The 17,425-nt window shown below is 42.5% G+C and overlaps 1 protein-coding gene across 1 annotated transcript in view; it reads left to right on the top strand.

Moving 5' to 3' along the window:
- mdfi (MyoD family inhibitor) overlaps positions 1–17,425 on the top strand; it is a 149,796-nt gene that overhangs the window by 33,226 nt on the left and 99,145 nt on the right. The window lies entirely within an intron of this gene.

Genomic DNA, 17,425 nt, shown 5'->3' with positions numbered 1-17,425 from the left:
CAACCATTCACATTCACACCTACGGTCAATTTAGAGTCACCAGTTAACCTAACCTGCATGTCTTTGGGGGAAACTGAAGCACCCGGAGGAAACCCACGCGGACAACATGCAAACTCCACACAGAAAGGCCCTCGCCGGCCACGGGGCTCGAACCCGGACCTTCTTGCTGTGAGGCAACAGCGCTAACCACTACACCACCGTGCTGCCCCCCAAAATGTTTCATATTTTAGATTATTCAAAGTAGTCATCGTTTACCTTGATGGCGCTTTATATGTACACTGTTGTCATGATCTTAACCAGCATCCTCACCAAAGTTAATTCGTGCAGTTTCTTGCCTTCTTAACGTGCTTGAGATCAAATAGCAAATAATAAAAATACACTAAATAGCTCTATTCCACAACTGTAGTAATCCATATTATGTCAAAAACCACTCGACTAAGTAAAGAGAAACGACATCCATTATTACTTTAAGACATGAAAACGTGTCTTTTCGTTTAAAAAAATAAAGAAAAAACATTGAATTAGAAGGCGTGTCCAAACTTTTGCCTGCTCTTATGTAAGTATAACAGTGTTTCATTATTTGAAGCTGTCTTTTACACCCTGCTAATGGTTTTTAGTCATTTTGAGGAGAGTTAGTCAGTGTGTGAGTCACGGCCAAAGCCAAGGGATGAATAAAATATCCCAGTATCTTTATTCCAAATGCAAAGTGACAGACCCAATCTGCTGTTAGCTTCTCCCGAAGTGTGTTTTAATCTCTGGAGGCACAATAAAGAAAAAAGAAAAGGACTCGGAGAGAGCAGGATCAGCGGTAAGTTACGAGACCAGCCATTCACTAGCATTGTTTCATTTTCATCTTCCTGTTGACTCGTGCTTGCCAAAGGCGCACTTCTGCACAAGCATATGTTTTTGTCTTTAAGTAGACGTAGACACTTGCAAAGCACCATGTCTGCTCGTGTGTTTTTAAAACGCAGATATCATGCCCTGGCCTCAAACTCAGCATGCACCTTGAATAAATCCATCGAAAGCCTGTTAAACGCCACGTAGTTTCTCATATAATGAGCTTACACTTTTTCTTTCTGCCCTGTTCTTTTCACTAAATCAGCCTATTTGGACAAATTCCAATATGGAGCTTTGAAGCTTCTCGTCGGGTATCTGTTTTCACTCCTGGCTGGCTTACAAGTGCCGATTAGGAGCCTATTGTCTTAGACCCGAGGCTTAGTAAAGACGTCGACACAGTTATCAGTGCATCTCACTGGCAGATCTGTCATGGAAGAACAGCTAATTATTTTGTCTGCCTGAGGGGTCATGGTGGTGAAATCAAGTAAAATTTCGCAACAGACCTGCAAAAACCGTAAACGAAGGGTGGAAGATGGATGCGCGTCTCAATACCAGTTACGGCGTCTTTCGTTTAATCCATTTGAGACGTTCGGTTAAGCAGCACCACCTGTTTGTTCCAGCCCACTGCGCTGCATTTACAATCTGCAGCTGGATTGGAATAGTTATATGAGTCATTGTCAAAAATGGTGTCATTTAGTATGGGTTGATTTTAATTTATTTTTTCTTCATATGAGAAGCGCCTCGGGGCAGTTGCAGCATGTAGAATGTTATATGACGCATGTTAATGCTGTGAGAGACCACTGAAGATGAAGCATATGCAGAGGACTAGGGTTGAATGGTTGGGTTGCATGGCTTCACATGATCCTGATTTCTGAATGGATGAATGGAGAGAGAGAGAGAGAGAGAGAGCAAGTCAGTGGGCTTTATTGACGCACTTTCCCTGCTGGAATGGCTGCTGGCTGAATGCTGTTTTCACTGTATCTATTCATCCACTACATTCCCTCACAGCAGCCCTAGAAATATTTTTACACTACACGCCCTCTTTAATCCTGTTTGCCCCATGACACACTCAGAGGCCCATCCTTTGACTTTCGTCCTGATTTAGAAACCATGCAGATTACAGATTGCACACTTCCAGATCACATTCTTCAAAATCAGATGTTTGCGTACTTTGGCGTAACACTTTTTGTTACTAATTAGGGATTAACAATCTTGAGAAAATCAACACTGCAGTACTATAGATGTATAAGATTTGTGTGGTGGATCTGGCAAAAATATCAATCCATGATTTTATCATGATAGTTTTTTTTTTTTTGTCATGTTGATTAAGACTCTTTTGCAAATTACTGAACGGAGCAAACTGAATAATTTCCATGTTTATGAAAATAGAGCTCTGTAAGAAAGAAAAAACACGGCGGCACGGTGGTGTAGTGGTTAGCACTGTCACCTCACAGCAAGAAGGTCCTGGGTTCGAGCCCCGTGGCCGGCGAGGGCCTTTCTGTGCGGAGTTTGCATGTTCTCCTCGTGTCCGCGTGGGTTTCCTCCGGGTGCTCCGGTTTCCCCCACAGTCCAAAGACATGCAGGTTAGGTTAACTGGTGACTCTAAATTGACCGTAGGTGTGAATGTGAGTGTGAATGGTTGTCTGTGTCTATGTGTCAGCCCTGCGATGACCTGGCGACTTGTCCAGGGTGTACCCCGCCTTTCGCCCGTAGTCAGCTGGGATAGGCTCCAGCTTGCCTGCGACCCTGTAGAAGGATAAAGCGGCTAGAGATAATGAGATGAGATGAGATGATTATAAGTTCATCATAATATCATCTCATCTCATTATCTCTAGCCGCTTTATCCTGTTCTACAGGGTCACAGGCAAGCTGGAGCCTATCCCAGCTGATTACGGGCGAAAGGCGGGGTACACCCTGGACAAGTCGCCAGGTCATCACAGGGCTGACACATAGACACAGACAACCATTCACACTCACATTCACACCTACGGTCAATTTAGAGTCACCAGTTAACCTAACCTGCATGTCTTTGGACTGTGGGGGAAACCGGAGCACCCGGAGGAAACCCATGCGGACACGGGGAGAACATGCAAACTCCGCACAGAAAGGCCCTCGCCGGCCACGGGGCTCGAACCCGGACCTTCTTGCTGTGAGGCGACAGCGCTAACCACTACACCACCGTGCCGCCCATCATAATATCAGTTACACAGATTTGAAATTCTCTGTTCTCGCTCTCATTCCTTTTGCCTTATTTTTTTCAAATCTTCTTTTCAAAATGCTTTGGAATGTTTTATACCTTTAATATATTATTGCACTCTATAAAACTCCAAATCTCCTGTGGCTGATGAAGAACTGCTTGATAGAAATGAACAGAGGACGCTTTATATCACTGACTGTAGTATATTATGGATTGAAGGTTGCTGTTTATCATATCACCATTAATTTCACACTTCCTTCTGTACTGTTTGCAAATGTAAATATGGAGAACCCTGCTGAAAAAAGTGTTTCATTTTCTTTTATCATTCCTTCTTTTTTATTGTAAATAACAAAGGTCGTTGATGGATTGAGGGATTGTACCCAAGTGTGAATATTTTGAAATGAAATATATATTTGGTGCGTTTAATCAGTCTCACTGGTTATAAAGGAATGAACTGAATGTAACAATGAACTGGTGTCCCATTCAGGGTGTATTCCTGCCTCGCGGCCAATATTCCAGGGATGGTCTTCAGACCCACAGTGATACTGACCAGGATAAAACCATTACTGAAGATGAATGAATGAATAACTCAATTATAATTAGAATTAAATGAACTACATTTTAGTGGAAAACTGAATAAATGGATGACTCTACCATATGTGAAATGTCCATACACAGCATTCTGCCCTCCTGAGTAAGATCATTGACTAAAAGCTGCCTTGTTTTGTGTGAGTGTGTTTATCACCTTCAGTGGCTTTTAACAAGTGATGGTTTAAATCAGACTAGGTAATTAACTTCCACTGCAGACGCCCAGCACATTGGTCTTCAAGGTCCGCCTTTTGCTTCTGGCAGAAAATGAATACTTTGTCTCCGCTCCTGCCTTAGCATGAAACTGCAGTTGTGACCTTTAGAGAATTAAAACTGAAAAAAAGGTTTTTAGATTGATGTGAATAATTGTGTTCCATTAAAAACAACATGTTATCTTAATAGCTGCTATGTTCTCAGGAAGGTCTTAATGTCTTAAGGGAGCTGAAGTAAAAGTCGTGTGTCTGCGAGGCTTTGAGAAAGTGAGAATTTTTTGTTTTTAAAGCAGCTCACTCTTGCCAAGTTCACTGTCTCAGCTGGGTGTAAAACATCCCTAAGTCTCTCATCAGTTTCTTTCTTTCTTTAGACGACACGTCTAAACCAATGTAGTCTTTTCTCCTTCGCTTCATTGACTGCCTTTGGAACAGGTATTAGTGAGGAGTTGTTAGGAGACAGAGCAACTCTGCCACAAAGAGAGGATAGGGAGGGTTTTGGAGAGACTGGAAGAATTTCAAAGTGTCCCTATAAAGCCACATGGCTCCTCTGCCTCTAATACCAGACCTCATACCTGCCTACTCTAAGCTCCTAAAAGACTGACTGTGCTCTCACACGTCTCCAGAGAGTAAATAAGGGAGCACTACCTGCAGGTATAAAGTCAACGAGAGAAAAACTTGAGAGAAGAGGTGTTAAAGTTAGCCAAAGTTTCTCAAATGTAACTTCTTTCAAGATCATAACCATGTAACTATGCTGCCATTCGTCCTTAAGATGTAAGCCATACCTCAATTTCACTATAATTTAAAGCGACATCAATGAATATATTTGCTACGTGTTTGCTTGCTTGCTTGCTTGCATTTTCTCTCATTTGCTGTGATCTCTCCCACCCGGAGAGAACAATGACACCCGTCTTGAACTCCTAGAAACAGATGGCTGTGGGATTGTTGAGATACAAACTCATTATTTCCTGATGATAAAACAAACACTTTTTTGTTGTGCCACTGTGAAGATCATTCGAAGTCTCAGGAGTTGGCCCCTTAGTGTCAGGAGCCTGCGAGTTCGAGTCCTGACAATGCCAAGGGAGCAAAATTGGCTGTGCTGTCTGGGTGGGAGTGATGGCATACTCAGTCCCCTGTCAATCACAACAACATTAGCCAATTGTGGGCATTTGTGAGCTCATGTATGTGGAAGAGGGTAGATAGTTTGACATTCGCAGCGTTGCCAAGCAGGGTTGTGTCTTTGCTCCAACCCTGTTTGGCATTTTCTTCTCCGTCCTGCTGAAGCATGCCTTTGGAACAGCCACAGAGGGCATCTACCTTCGCACAAGGTCTGATGGGTAACCTTTTCAACCTGTCCAGACTCCGTGCCAAGACAAAAAGTACACTTGAGACTGCTCAGGGACCTCCTCTTGGCTGACAATGTGGCACTCACCACCCATACAGCAGAAGACCTGTAACAGCTCCTGAATTGCTTTGCTGCAGCCTGCAATGCATTTGGCCTCACCATCAGCCTAAAGAAAACGCAGGTGATGGAACAGGACATGGACAAACCACCCTCTTTCAGCATTACTGACTACAAGCTAGAGACAGTCCAAGAGTTTGTGTACCTGGGTTCTACAATCTCCGACATCCTGTCCCAGGAGGCCGAGCTCAACAGACGCATTGGAAAGGCTGCAACAACACTGTCCAGGCTGACAAAACGAGTCTGGGCAAATAGCAAGCTGACAGAACACACCAAAGCCTAGGTTTAAACGGTATGTGTGGTGAACACGCTCCTTTACTGCAGTGAATTGTGGTCCCTGTGCTCCCGCCAGGAAAGAAGACCCAACACATTTCATATGCGCTGCCTGAGGACCATCCTGGGCATCTCATGGAGAGATCATGTTCCCGACAGCACAGTGCTTCAGAGAACAGGGGTCCCTTCTATGTTTACCCTTCTGAAACAGAAAGGCATACGTTGGTTGGGACACGTCACTCGCATGAAGGATGGCTGTATCCCCAAGGACCTCCTTTATGGAGAGGTGGCAGCTTGGAAAAGGCCAACAGGAAGACCCCAGCTGCACTTCAAAGACACCTGCAAACATGACCTCAAGGCACTTGGCATCAACACCAACACCTGGGAAGCAGTTGCTGCAGACAGGAATGCCTGGAAGTGCGAAGTGCAAAAGGGACTCCTGCAGTTTGATACTGAGCTGATGTGGCAAGCTGAGGAGAAACAACTCCAGAGGAAGGCCCTGCCACCAGCGGAGAGACCTGCCTTAGCCTTTGCCTGCGCCTACTGCAGCAGGGACTGTCACTCCCACATCGGACTCCACAGTCACAACAGACACTGTTCCAGGATAGATGCCCAGGGCACAACTCCATAATCCCCCAGGATTGATGGACGCCTACTAATATGTGGAAGATGGTAGATAGCGCTTTCCTGTCAGTGTGTTATGCTGCCATGTCATACAGTTTGAAACATTGTGGTTGGCTCGCTTCGTGTGCCTCAGAGGAAGCGCATTTTAGTCTTCACCCTCACTGGTTGGTAGCTATTGTAGTATTATTGAGGAGGGCTGGCTGGTAAATAGGAATTGGTAGGTGACCAAATTGAGGCTGGTTAGGGCTCAAGCTCAGGCTTGTCCCGTCTGTCCACATTAGGGCTTGTTAGGGCTGTCCACATATCAAGTGATTCTCTTGTCTCCCATTGCTTTGTAGCTGATAGTTGCTCGCTAGTGGACATTCCAGGCTATGATTGCCTAGATATCCCTCTTGTATATTTATTTATAACTCAGAGTTGGCATCATCTGTTAGTCAGCGGTATCCTTTGCTTTCATTGGTAATCACCTCAACTGTATACCCTCAAAGTTGAGAGTAATTTAACTTTGTATCCACCCACTTTGCATCAACAGTTTTTTCACCTGTCTTCACTACAAGTTACTAAATTTCGTTGACATTCCATGGTCTCTGGTTGTCACATCACTTCTAGTCTCTTCCTTAAGAGCAAAACCAGAAAGGTTGAAAGTCATTCTGTTGACTAGGTAGTGCGGGCATGTATTGTTGGCGGTAAATCTCTTGCAGAACATTTGGAACATTTTATCAAGTTTTATTTGGTCTCAAAATAAGTGGATTTAGCTTTCATTCTTTTTACAATCCATATAGGATAGGATCCTGAGTGGCACAACTTTACAAACCTTCAGCTTTCCCAAGAACCCTTAGTTTCATGATGTGGATGGTTCCTTTTTCAACAAGAATAGTTATAGCCAATCTGAATTCTGTCCAATAAAAAAGTATAATGGTACATCATATTGATATACTGGGTCTAGTGTGACCCATTATCCAATTCTTTTCCCATTCTGGTTTTTTTTTCACCCTCCACCAAAGACAGAGTGGTAAAGTGCTAAGCCTTGAGTGTAGTATAAATCTCTATATTGTTGGCTCCTGAAACCCTGCAATCCAGTGCAAGTGGTACCCATTATATCTTAAAGTGTGATATGCATGTTGCTTCTTTATAGTTTCCAAACAGTAATCTAAGATACTGGCCTGTATTGTTGTTGTGGGAAAAATATAATAAAACTCAGAGGGCCTCTTAAGGCTAAACAGGATGTCGCATAGTTTACCAGGCCTTTATGACCAACAGCCATAACAGTATATTTTTATTCATACACTTTTATGAGGAAACGTATGAGCTGTGTTTACAAGCTGTGTAAAATTTCCATATGCTTCTCACGTAAGGGGTTCATGCATGTAGCATACACATGGTGCATCCTAAAACCATGGCTTCAGTCTGATTCTAATTAACTCTGTCATACACATATTTTGGAAAGGTAAATATGGGGGCAAGAGTGTAAGATGCTCTCCTGTCACTTTTGTTCACTCATTGCAGAAGCAACAGATTGGTCTCCTGACCCGAGCTTGAATAGTATTTTTGGATGTAAAGGTTTAGTTCAAGTTTCAGTTGGACAGAAAATGATTAGAAAATATACCTTTACTTGTTACCGCATGTTACCGAGGTGATATCCTTAAAGGAACAGTCCACCGTACTTCCATAATGAAATATGCTCTTTTCTGAATTGAGATGAGCTGCTCCGTACCTGTCCGAGCTTTGCGCGACCTCCCAGTCAGTCAGACGCAGTCAGACGCGCTGTCACTCCTGTTAGCAATGTAGCTAGGCTCAGTATGGCCAATGGTATTTTTTGGGGCTGTAGTTAGATGCGACCAAACTCTTCCGCGTTTTTCCTGTTTGCATAGGTTTATATGACCAGTGATATGAAACAAGTTCAGTTACACAAATTGAAACGTAGCGATTTTCTATGCTATGGAAAGTCCGCACTATAATGACAGGCGTACTAACACCTTCTGCGCGCTTCGGCAGCGCATTCTGACTGCGTCTGACTGACTGGGAGGTCGCGCAAAGCTCGGAGAGGTACGGAGCAGCTCGTCTCAATTCAGATAAGAGCATATTTCATTATGGAAGTACGGTGGACTGTTCCTTTAAGGGTAAGCCTTCTTTTACCTTTAGTATGTATCTTTCACCTGGGAAAGTGGTTGTAGTGTAGGGTTCCTAACATTAGTTGTGGAGATTGATTATCCTGCAGTTTGAAATTATTCTGTTCCCAAATTAATTAAAGAAACTCATGAAGAACTTGATAAACAGCTGTTCTTTTTGTAAGTAGTACTCTTTCTGGCAGTGGGTTAACAGAAGTGGGATTGAGTACCCCAAATTTAAGGTGCATAAATAAGAGGGGATTTGAACCTGGCTTCACAGAAGATCCATACAAATAATAAAAACAAGAGCAATGTGGTTAAAATTCGTTTGATTCTTTGGTACCAGGCGGCATGGTGGTGTAGTGGTTAGCACTGTCGCCTCACAGCAAGAAGGTCCTGGGTTCGGGCCCAGCGGCCTACGAGGGCCTTTCTGTGCGGAGTTTGCATGTTGCGTGGGTTTCCTCCGGGTGCTCCGGTTTCCCCTACAGTCCAAAGACATGCAGGTCAGGCTAACTGGTGGCTCTAAATTGACTGTAGGTGTGAGTGTGAATGGTTTTTTGTCTCTATGTGTCAGCCCTGCGATGACCTGGCGACTTGTCCAGGGTGTACCCCACCCCTTGCCCCTAGTCAGCTGGGATAGGCTCCAGCTTGCCTGCGACCAGACTCTGATTTTGAAAATAATTGCAAAGGGAGAGCTCAGCCATATTACAGATTGCCTCAAAGGAAGGCATTAGTTTCTACGTATGACATATACAAATGTGGATGATTACTGTGGCTGGAAAGCTGTTCGTCCAGGACTGTGCACAGATGGTGATGGCTTCACGGTTGAAACGAAATCACTGGATGCACTGCGCATCAGTGAACCCCAGTATATCCGGACGAGGTTGGAATACACGTGGCCTTCTTGTTTAAGCTTGGCGAGCTCTTTTCTGTCTTTCTCGCTCTCTCAGTAGCCCAAGCAAATTCAGTGCAGGCATTTTGGTTTAGGATTGTTAAGGCATCATTAAGGTATACCAGAAGATTTTTCTATTTATACTCATCTTAACTGATAATTCTGTTTTATTCAAATTGAAGCAATTATTATCCAAGCTTGTTCACAACACTGTGTGATATGAAACGTTTTTTTTCCTTCTGTTTAACAATGCATTTCCAAAAAAGTTGGAACTGCGTAAAACATATATAAAAATAGAATGTGAAGATTTGCAAATCATGGGAACCCTATATTTCATTGAAAGACAACATATCAAATGTTGAAATTGAGAAATTTTATTGTTTTTTGAAAAATATATGCTCATCTTGAATTTGATGTCAGCAACACGTTTTAGAAAAGTTGGGACAGGGCAACAAAAGACTGAAAAAGTTGTGTTATGCTAAAAAAAAAAACTAATTTGGTTAATTGGCTACAGGTCAGTAACAGGATTGGGTGTAAAAAGAGCATCCCAGAGAGGCGGAGTCTCTCAGAAGTAAAGATGGGGAGGGGTTCACCACTCTGTGAAAGACTGCGTGGGCAAACAGTGCAACAATTTAAGAATAACGTTCCACAATGTAAAATTGCAAAAAATTTGCAGATCACATCATCTATGGTACATAATATCATGAAAAGATTCAGAGAATCTGGAGAAATCTCTGTATGCAAGAGACAAGGCTGAAAACTGACATTGGATGCCTGTGATCTTCAGGCCCTCAGCAACACTGCATTAAAAGCAGACACGTGTCTGTAGTGGAAATCACTGTATGGGCTCAGGAACACTTCAGAAAACCATCGTCTGTGAAAACAGTTCATTACTGCATCCACAAATGCAAGTTAAACCCATACATAAACAATATCAAGAAACACCGGCACCTTCTCTGGGCCCGAGCTCTTTTACGATGGACTGAGGCGAAGTGGAAAACTGTACCGAGGTCTGACGAATCAAAATTGTTTTTAAAAATCATGGACACCACGTCCTCCAGGCTAAAGAGGAGAGGGACCATCCGACTTGTTATCAGTGCACAGTTCAAAAGCCAGAATCTGTGATGGTATGAGGGTGCATTAGTGCACATGACATGGGTAGCTTGTACAGCTGGGAAGGCATCATTAATGCTGAATGATATGTACACGTTTCAGAGCAATATGCTGCCATCCAGACAAAATCTTTTTCAGGGAAGGCCTTCATTCTTTCAGCAAGACAACGCGCCAGACTGCTTTCTGCACATATTAAAACTGCATGGCTCTGTAGTAAAAGAGTCCGGGTGCTAAACTGGTCTGCCTGCAGTCCAGACCTGTCTCCTATTTAAAACATTTGGTGCATTATGAAGTTCAAAATACGACAAAGGAGATCCCGAACTGTTGAGTAACTGAAACTGTATATCAGGCAAGAATGGGACATTTAGCCAGTATCTCACTGGGCTGCGACAGCTTGCGACAAATTTCGAACGTCATTTGCGAGAGAGTTTCAAAAGTGTCTTGAAACATTCGCGGGGTTTCTCAATTTCCTCACGAGTCGCAAAGTGTCGCTCCTTTGTCGCTGAAATTTTGAGCATGTTCAAAAAATTAGTGCGACAAAATTTCTCTCAAAATAGCCGCAAATGCGTCACTGGTGTCGCAAAGCCGTCGCGAACCCTTCTCAAGTCAGTTTCCGTGAGGCTTCCTCTACTTCCCTGCCTGCCGAGGGAAAGCCGGGCTGTGACAGCCTGCGACTAGTTGGAGACACAACAATTGCATTAAAATATGCGAATATCAATTCAGTGTGATTCCAAGTGAAAATTGTCGCTAATTCGCATATTTTATCGCAAATGTTGTCTCCAACTAGTCGCGGGCTGTCGCAGCCCAGTGAGATACTACCCTTTCTCTTTCAAAACTAGAGCAATTGGTCTCCTCAGTTCCCAAACGTTCACAGAGTATTGTTAAAAGCCGAGGTGATGCAACACAGTGGTAAACATGCCCCTGTCCCAACTTTTTTGAAACGTGTTGCTGACATCAAATTCAAAAGTGAGCAAAATTATTTGGTTTAAAAAAAATAAAATAAAATTTCTCAGTTTCAACATTTGATATGTTGTCTCTGTACTATTTTCAGTGTAATATAGGGTTTCCATTAGGGTGCGTCAGTTGCCCCCTAAAAATGAAAAGTTCCTCCGATCATGACGCATTTTTGTTTTTATGTTCCTTTCGGTAAGAAAACACACTGGGTGAAATATTTTGACAAAATTCAAAAGTTTCATGGTGGCACCAGGAGCTCAAAGTTATGGAAAAAGCTGCTATTTTATAGCCTAGTAAACTAGACCCACCCGCCTAGCGGCCAAAAATATTTTTGCCTAGCAAATGGGTCTAGCCTCACACCATACAAACAAAAACACCCCGGGCATCAAATCGTGCCCGCCAATCACAACGCAAGGTTTCTGTTTGGATTCTTTGGGCGGGCTTTTGCAGGAGTGACGACAAAGCTGCGTGACGCTGGAGAAAGCGCAGCAGGAAAGATGGCTACGGCTAGTGAACAGCGCGCGTTTGACTCCGCTTTGGAATCAGTTTTAGAAGAATTAGACTTGGAGTTTTCGTTGAAACATGAGCAGGAAGAGGCTCTCCGCTCATTCCTTTTCAAGAAGGACGTTTTCGCTGTTTTGCCGATCGGCTATGGCAAAAGTCTGATCTACCAGCTGGCTCCGCTCGTAGCCAAAAGGATGGGGCTAGTTTGTGCAGTACGAAGAATTAATAAACAGCTTTGAAACATTACTTTTTGATTGTTTCTTATTTTCCCGTTATTTTAAATTTAAGGGAAATTATTTCACCAAACACCACTAAATAAAAACTCTCAAACAGTTTAAGCAAACCCTTGAAAAACACTTGAAAAAAATAAGAGTGTATGTTAAGTATGTGGTACAGACTCCAAACTTGTGGTTATTATCTCCAAACTTCTTAATATCTAGAACCTGTTTATTAATTAATACGCATTTTGAAAATGATTTATTTCAAGGCCTCCCCCACTGCTTTCTGGCGCTCTGACTACGTCACAGTCACTGTTGCGCTGATTGGTCAGAGCGTTGGCCTATACGCACAGAGACAGTTTGAAAGACAGCGGGTTGTTCCTCCTACACCCGTCGGAAATGTCTACGGATCAAGGCCAGACTAAATATTCACATTTAGTTTTATGACTTTGATGACAAAATTTCGATCACTTTTCATGAAACATTATGGCACCTTATAGAGTATACCAAACATCTTAGATCCACATTTTTAGTACATATTCTAAATATATTATCAAGCACAGTTTGAGTTTTAGCTGTTCATTGAATCATTGTTCAACTACTTTTAAACAATACAAATGTATTATGAATCACATTAATGCTTCTCAATCCCTCGCAAAGGTTCTTAACATGATCTCTGGGTCACAAGAAATCAATAAATGGAGTCCAACATTGTGATTCAAACCTTACGCGAAAACATAAAATAAGCGTTTTTTGGCAAAAAATGAACCCCATGGTGCCACCATTAGACTTTTGAATATGGTCAAAAAAATTTTACAGGATGTCTTAATTGGTGAAAAGGAACACCCAAACAAACATGCATCAGATTTTATGAAAGTGAGGGCAACTGATGTACCCTAGTTTCCATGATTTGCAAATTATCACATTCTGTTTTTAGCTACAGTTTACACAGCATCCCAACTTTTTTTAGAATTGGGGTTGTACCGGTAATATAGGCTTATAAGAAATGTCTTTTTGGGCGGCACGGTGGTGTAGTGGTTAGCGCTGTCGCCTCACAGCAAGAAGGTCCTGGGTTTGAGCCCCGGGGCCAGCGAGGGCCTTTCTGTGTGGAGTTTGCATGTTCTCCCCGTGTCCGCGTGGGTTTCCTCCGGGTGCTCCGGTTTCCCCCACAGTCCAAAGACATGCAGGTTAGGTTAACTGGTGACTCTAAATTGACCGTAGGTGTGAATGTGAGTGTGAATGGTTGTCTGTGTCTATGTGTCAGCCCTGTGATGACCTGGCGACTTGTCCAGGGTGTACCCCGCCTTTCGCCCGTAGTCAGCTGGGATAGGCTCCAGCTTGCCTGCGACCCTGTAGAAGGATAAAGCGGCTAGAGATAATGAGATGAGATGAGATGAGAAATGTGTTTTTAGTTTAAAACAACCGACACACAAATTTAGGAATTTTTGAACTTCATTTGTACATGTATATTAACGCGAAAAGTCGGCCTACCGCCAACTAAAAAGGCAATATGGGGTTTTGCCATGTAGCGGCGCTTGATTTACTACAGCCCTCAGAAGCGTGTAGCTGAAAAGTGGGTAAGTCAAGGGCAGAATCTGCATAAATCATGTTTACATAAGAAACCCCAAGATTTTGGGTTCGCTCCATCCGAAGCACGTATTGTAAGTGCCTTCATGGCACGTAAATCATAGATTTATGTCAAGGGGAGAATACGTATAGACTGAAAACTGCACATCTGTGCCTTTTTTTTTTAACCTTCACACATGAGAGAATGCGCCCATAGTGCATAGCTTCCACAACTGATACAGATCACCCCAGGGTTCGACTGAAGCAAACACCAGACCACCATTTTCAAAAGGACCAGGGATCTGCTCTCTAATCCGCGCTCGGAGTCGAATCAGCTTTCACTCCACCAAATGCACCAGACTTTTAGGAGAAAAAACACAGGACTTTCAGTGTTAATTTCCATTATAAACACTTAACTCAGGTCTGAATTTGAGCATAAAAAGAGCACACTTTAGGAAAGACTTTCATTAAATTAAAACACTTTTATCGCCAAACGGAGCGAGTCCCATCGAGACCAAACGACCTGATATCTTATAATGTGTACTGCTTTTTTCTTAACTGTGCAAGGAGCCTTTTTGAAAGCATAGTTTAGGTTTATGTGATCTCCCCGGACTGCATTAGGAGTGGATTATGATGGAGTATTATGGCTCAGCACTTGATAATGTCTCAGCTCCAGTCGTTAATACCCACTGATCCAGACCAGTGGGACTGTAGCAGCCGTGAAGCCTGCATTCATGGGTAATGAAGGCTATGTTTTTGGGTCACGAAGAGGAGCCGAACATGTGACGCTGAACATAATCTCAGTCTGTTTTCAGCTCCAGTTCCTCTGTACCGCACACAAAGAAAGCCACAGTTTAAATCTACCCTGTAATTCAGTTCTAGGAAGTTTCTCAGTCTCCGTTAGTCTGTCTTTGTCTTTTTGCTTACGTCTTCACAGTAAGATGTAACACACGCACACACTTTCACAGCGTCCAGTCCGCAACAGGCTTTGCGCGTCCCTTGACAGTGAATTTTGTGTAGATCCTAGCCCTCTCGTTGGTGGTAATGAAAGAAGCATGGCGAAAGAGAGAGAGGTTTCTTTGAAATGCGGTCCACATGGTGAGAGAAAGCGGAGTAACCTGCAGTAAGTCCTGCAGTAATAGTAGTCAGGGAAGTATCTCAGTTTTAGGTCCAGAGAAACACTTCCTCTTAGGTCACGCAGGTTTGTGTGTAATGTATCACACAAAAGCAAAAATAATGCCTGCGTGGTAGTGTTTGTGTGGGCAGTATCAAGATCTTGGAAGATATGTTCATGATCCACAATGTATTATATATTTAGGTTTGATAACGTAGTTCTAGCAAAACAGTAGTAGCACATTTAAAAGAAATACGAGGCTTTGGATGCAATTTATCTCATCTCATCATCTCTAGCCGCTTTATCCTGTTCTACAGGGTCGCAGGCAAGCTGGAGCCTATCCCAGCTGACTACGGGCGAAAGGCGGGGTACACCCTGGACAAGTCGCCAGGTCATCACAGGGCCGACACATAGACACAGACAACCATTCACACTCACATTCGCACCTACGGTCAATTTAGAGTCACCAGTTAACCTAACCTGCATGTCTTTGGACTGTGGGGGAAACCGGAGCACCCGGAGGAAACCCACGCGGACACGGGGAGAACATGCAAACTCCACACAGAAAGGCCCTCGCCGGCCACGGGGCTCGAACCCGGACCTTCTTGCTGTGAGGCGACAGCGCTAACCACTACACCACCGTGCTGCCGCAATTTATAAAATTAAAATTTATGAAAATCAATCATTTAACCTGGCAAACAAAGCAAAATGAAACAACTCGTACGGTACCACCTCCAGTCAGCGGCTCACTGAAATACCAGTGACACTGCTGACACTCTCCGAACGAAGTACAGCAATAGTAAACGTTGAACACATTTCGAACTGGGCTAAACATCATGAAATATAGCTGATTATTATCACATTCTCCTTCAGCAACACTTCATGCTTTCTTGTAAATTTTTTTTTTGCCAGTGTCTTGAACTGCTGGGAAATGCCATCGAGCTCTGTATTGTACGTATAAAGAGCGGAGACATGTCCCCATGGACAGTTCAGCTGTTGTAGTTTTTGGGGGAGGAAATGGGGGAGGAAGTTCATTATAAGTTGTCTTGGTAACGAGCCGTGTGTATGTCTACTGAAAGGAGAAACTTTTCTTGAAGAAAAACAAATGAAGGGATAGCTTCTGATGTCTGGATGTCATGCTGTCATCATCCAAGTCCATCTGCTCCATATTGTTTAAGAAGTGCAATATCTCTTTGACCCCTTTCCTGCGCTCCACCGGCAGTTAAAAAAAGTCTTTCCTGTCCTCAAGTTTAAAAAAAAAAAAAAAAAATATATATATATATATATATATATATATATATATATATATATCCCAGAAAAGAATAAGGAACGCAAGTAAAGGCTGCCAAGAGAGAAGAAAAACAGGAGTCAGCGAGCACGAGTGACTAAAGCAAATAAACAGAAAGGCGAGCGGTGGAGCTGCAAAGGGGGATGCTGGGTATTTACCGGACAGCAAATAAAGCCCAGCTGGCTCCCATTTGGCCAGGAATGAGAGAGAGAGAGAGAGAGAGAGGCCATTGAGCAACATGTAGCGGAGCACTGTTTTAACTCTCATCTTGTTTTTTTCTTCTCCTTTTATCTCTTATGTGCTTTCCACCTTCTGTTTCTTCTTTTCTCTATCCTTGCTCTTGTCCTGTTGTTTTTTTCTACTCTCATCTTCCATGCTTTCCTGCAATTTACCAATTTACTCTCCACTTCTCTCATGCATCTGTTTCTTTTCTTTCATGTTTGCTCTTCTTTTATGTCCTCCTTTTGGTTTTTCCTTTCCTTTCCTTTCATTCCCTTCCCTTCCCCTTCCTTCTCTCTCCTTTCCTGTCCTTTCCTTGTCACCTGTGTTACTTTCTTTTCCTTTCCCTTCTCTTCCTTTCCCATCCTTTCATTTCCCTTCCCTTCTCTTTCCTTTTCTTAACACGCATGTTACCTTTGTCTTCCTTTCCTTTCCTTTCTTTCCTTCTCATCTATAGTCTTCTTTTCCTTCTCTTCTATAGCTTTTTATAATATTTTGAGATTTATCACCTTGCAACGCTTTGATCCTCTTTCCTTTCCTTCCTTTCCTTTCCTTTCTTTTTCTTTCCTTTCCTTAATACCTGTATTACCTTTCCTTTCTTTTTCTGTACTTCTCATTTACATTATTCTTTTCCTTCTCTTCTACAGCTTTTAATATTCTTTTGATATTTATCACCTTGCAACTCTTTGATCCTCTTTCCTTCCTTTCCTTTCTTTTTCCTTTCCTTTCCTTAATACCTGTATTACCTTTCCTTTCTTTTTCCTTCCTTTCCTTTCTTTAATACCTGTATTACCGTTCCTTTCTTTTTCTTTACTTCTCATCTATATTTTTCTTTTCCTTCTCTTCTATAGCTTTTTATATTATTTTGATATTTATCACCTTGCAACTCTTTGATCCTCTTTCCTTTCCTTTCCTTTTTTAATACCGTACCTGTGTTACCTTTCCCTTTACTTTTCTTTCCTTCTCATCTATATTCGTCTTTTACTTCTCTTCTACACTGTAAAAAATGATTTGTTGTTTTAACTTAAAAACGTTCGTGCCCGGGCTGCCTTAAAATTTTGAGTTCATTAAAGTTCATATTGTAAGTTAAATTGTTTGCCTCATTATGTTAACTTACTATATTAATGAACTATATTCAATGAACTCAACATTTTAAGGCGGCCCAGGCACTAACGTTCTTAAGTTAAAACAACAAATCATTCTTTACAGTGTATATCTTTTTATATTCTTGTGATATTTATCACCTTGCAACTCTTTGA

This window comes from Neoarius graeffei, chromosome 26 (assembly GCF_027579695.1).
Source record: "Neoarius graeffei isolate fNeoGra1 chromosome 26, fNeoGra1.pri, whole genome shotgun sequence".
Classification (NCBI taxonomy): Eukaryota; Metazoa; Chordata; class Actinopteri; order Siluriformes; family Ariidae; genus Neoarius; species Neoarius graeffei.
The sequence above is the reverse complement of the archived record's forward strand: the minus strand, read 5'-3'. Positions and strand labels throughout refer to the sequence as shown.